The sequence below is a fragment of the Oncorhynchus gorbuscha genome, linkage group LG03, assembly GCF_021184085.1.
Source record: "Oncorhynchus gorbuscha isolate QuinsamMale2020 ecotype Even-year linkage group LG03, OgorEven_v1.0, whole genome shotgun sequence".
Lineage (NCBI taxonomy): Eukaryota > Metazoa > Chordata > Actinopteri > Salmoniformes > Salmonidae > Oncorhynchus > Oncorhynchus gorbuscha.
In genome coordinates, this window is record NC_060175.1 from 86,304,700 (window position 1) to 86,309,165 (window position 4,466).

Sequence of the window (4,466 nt, forward strand, 5' to 3'; positions counted from 1 at the left end):
CCGACTCCTGGGCTCACGACAACGGTCACAAAGTAACCAGTAGGGGGCAATTTAAATAAGACATTCACTCTTTCAAACCAGCTCAAAGCCTGAAATTACTAAGCACCATTCTCTTCTCTCCACCATTGATTTTGTGGAAAGCTCTGACTGACACATCAGGCACACAGAAGATGAAAAGGCACAGGGATGTATAAAAATAAGAAAGGCTAGGATTTAACCGTTTCAGATAGTGGCATCTCTGCACTACACATTCAGAGTTGCATTTGATTTGCACATCGTTGTGTTTCACATGGAAAGAGTTGACACTTGATTTAGAAATTGACAGATCCTGTGCCAAATAGTGTGCCAAGTAACTTCTCAGCCAGGTTCCCCGTCAGTACAGTACTGAACAGGGCTGTGTTTCATTCCAGGAATATATTCCCTCCCATCTGCCCTCGTTCCCTCCCTAGGTCTGCAGTTGGATGCTGCATTTATTTACACTCTCACTCATACCCATCGTTCTGGTTGGCCTGGCTCATTGGGAAAGCAGTAGATGGAGAACTTTGGGTTACTTTAGTTTAGGCTTCGGCCAAACGTTCTCTACACTGGTGTGTCCAGATTACAGTACATCCAGGTTGTGAGTGAGCAGTGAGGTCTTTGTGCTATTTTCTGTCTTGCTCTGTGGGAGGCATCCTTCTCTTTCCAACTGAGGAAATGAGTCATGAGTCAGCGCTGAGCTCAGGTTTTCGTACTACGTTCTCTGTACTCCGAGCAGCCATGGACAACACCACACTGACCGGCTCCCACTGCTTTACAGGGCACCACTAATGTGACTGATATGGTCCTCTCAATGGGTTATCGGCCCCATGCCCACTGAGTAAGATAGTGTAGATGTAGTGGTCACCGCCACCACCCTAATAGTGGGAATGACGTTTTTGCCTTCCGTTAACATCTGTGTATGTGCACAGGAAGAGTATTTTTTTTAATCATATTTTTATTGCTGTGATTTGAAAGGACACTTTTTCAATATGAGTCAAAGAAACAGTACAGTGGAAGAGCAGATGCTGCGTTCATCCATAAAACCCATACTGCACAACAATTCCACATCTCAAGTGCGTTAGATAGTCTCCATTTGTAGACATCTCCTTCAAAAGGAAGAGTACACCTGCAAACATAACACATGCAATGGACATGGACGCCTGTAGTCTGTCTGTGTCTCTGGACCTCGCTATCTGACCCTCGGGTAATGTGCCATGTGATTACTGTGGAATTGAAAACCTTGTAAGACAGACAGCCCACAGAGCCTCAAACAGCACCTCTGACCCTGAGAAGAGGCAGAGACACATCAATCAAAATAACATGGACAAAACCAAAGACCTGAGAGAAAATAAAACCTATTATTATACTGATGGATGGTCTGGAAATAGATCGGATTTATTTTCTGAAGGACAATATTTTATTCACATTGTATCATTCAGGACTAGCCTCATACCAACAGGAGCTTTTACTTAGAAGAAAAAGTCAAGTGATAATAGAAGATAGTGGAAGAGGTGATGTAAGTGACATGCATAAGCTTCATGCTTAAATGAAGTTGTGAAAACCTATTTGACAAGAACAGTGCATACGTGGCGCTCATACATTCCAGTCAGCACTTGTACAGTATTGGAACTGGAAGCCAGGTTATTGCAGGTTTTTACAGTGAAGGAAGGCGGCAGTTTCCCTCTGAAGCTCTGTCTGTCTGCATGTGTATGGCCGGTGGTATGCCACATGTTCATGAAGCCATAGCCAGCTATCCAGTCACCATCTGCACAGAAGACAAGACTGGCACTCTCCCTCTCTATAAAATGCAGCTGGGAAAATAGACAGCTGTTTAAGAAAAAAAAAAAAAATTTAAGAGAAGAAAGAAACAAGGGGTTGAAAAAATGAAGGATAGTGAAAAATGTTTGTAGGGATGAGTAAATGTACATTGCATCTGTCTTGGGAGTTAAATCTGTCACCTTTATGGGAGCAGAATGGATAAGCATGCTAATGCTCCCAAGGCTCATTAAAGATCCAAGATGGCAGGATTTTGGGGAAATAAGGGTCCAAAGGGAACTGTTATTTTTCAACATGCATTAAGACCTCCACTTCATCTTACTGGTGCCACAATCCCCTCCCATGTTTACCTGTGTCTTCTACCTTACGGAGATCCACTTTGAGAAGTCAAGCTGTTGAAGTGAGAATAGCACTCACTGCATGCACTGAGCCACTCTCACTCTCCAATGTTGTTCACACCAGCGACAAGGAATATTGAGCAAGTGGGTCCACATAAGCATATTCTATTTCAATCAGCTCTCTTTTCCTCTACTTCAATCAAAATGAAAATCAACCAAATGATTCCTGGTAACATCTCTCTTTCTTTCTCTCTCTCCAATCATCCATCCCCAGGTGTGTTTCTTTGTTATGGGAAGACAATAGTGCCTGCATTGTAATTTCTGTCCGCTCACACTGTGTGTAAACTCATTGTCTTCTAACATAAATCAGTCAGGGCAAACTAATGGAGACAAGAGGATGCTTCTCTCTGTATACAACAGCCTGTGGAGTGCACAGCATAATGTACTGTAGGAGTGTGTTAAGCTTGTGTTAAGCCTGTGTGTGCACATGCATGCATGTGTGTGCAAGTGTGTGTGTGTGCACAAATGTGTCTGTGTATGTGTGCGAGAGAGAGAGCGTGTGCAAGCGTGTGAGATCATGCATCTCTCTGTGACTGGGCAGAGCAGTCATCATGCTTTCTGTGATCTCTCAGATAACAGTCATCCATCTGCTGTACATATCTGTCAGGGCCTGGGAGGGCAGGCTGAGGCTAATCACTCCAATCATATATCTCCCACCGCACAGTGTCTCCCACGCTCCTTCTTGCTCTCCAATCTCACTCCCTCGCTCTTCCTGTCCACACTTTTGCTCAGTTGAACTTCCCATAACTTACTTACCACAAATGAAGCATAGTACATACTATGACGGGTGGTGAAAACACACATGCATACACATTCTAAAGTATCTGGCACTTTTGGTTCACCATGTTGTACTAAAATGCAAAGATGACTTATGTACCATGGATGAGCATATCCTGTCATACATCATTTAGGGTCCTCTTCAGACAAGGATCCTATAAGTGCCTGATGAGTCAGTAAAATTCCCGATGAAACCAGAGAAGTTAGACATCAAACTTACATAACAGGGAGATGTTCAGTCACATTGACTTGACACCAGTGGGAATCTAACAGAGGGTTGTCTTCAGTCTGCCACCCGTTATAAAACAAAGCCGTAACACGTGCTGCTCCAACCACAAACAAGCTCCAGTCTCTGAATTACCTTGTTTTCTCTGCTATCTATGAGTCTGTTTGCCATAATCAATATTGTGGAAACCACCTCAATTAATTCACACATAAAAGCATTTGTGGTTTTGCACTAAAGCCCATGAGGTGCTACAGTAATCCCCTGGGCTGAATAGAAGTGGGATGAGAGATTAAACAAGATGAGGCAGAGATATTGGGTTTGTCATTGTGTTATCATTTGATGGTGTGCGTATGCTGTATCTTCTCCCCATTGCTTTTATTATTAGTAAGTGCCCCTCCTAGTCTGCATGCCTCAGTGTGCTCTGGAGCTAACAGCAGGACAGGTTTTTGCTAGTGAAACATTTATAGCTGTGCATTAAAACTGGAATCAAGGGTTTAAGTGAACCATTGCAACATTGCCGCTGTTCCTTTGTCCGGGCCTGTCCAAAAATGCCCCGCCTGAGGCTATTTGCAGAGCCAAGAGCTAACGTGAATCCGAATACTGCGTTTAGGCAGCCCAATACCATAATTTTTTTCCACTAATTGGTATTTTAACCAATCACATCAGATATTTTCACATCTTATCTTTTTCAGAGCTGAACGCAAAAGACCAATTAGTGAAAGCAATAACAGCCTTACAGGCTACCTGTATAAACACAGCCTTAAAAGTGATATCACATTCTAACCTGTGTCAAGTCAAAGCTGTGACACTGGTTGACATCCTCCATAAATGATACACTGATATTGTTGGTGTCTTCAAAGCCCTTTGCCTGTTCCTATAAGAATAGGCCAACCTAAACATAATTTACAAACAACAGTATGTCTTTACCATCATAATGTCAAAGTCAGTTGTCATCTTGAGTATAAAGCTTTCATACTGATATTCACAGTATTATACATACTATCTGGCTGACTCATCAATGGACACAGGGATTGTTACGTTCAATACACATTAGGCCTATATTCATGATTTAGAATACTATTTGTTATTTTCTATTTTCTTAAATGTACATCACTTGGGTTACAAAAGCAGTTTTGTGATTTTGTGAGTTGTGATACCATGTATCCTTGCAGTTGTATACTGCCATCTTCTGGTTTGGCAATATATTCAGTACAGAAGGTTGTATTTACCTAACTACTAAAACTCAGACAACAAAAACCAGAAAGCAAAAA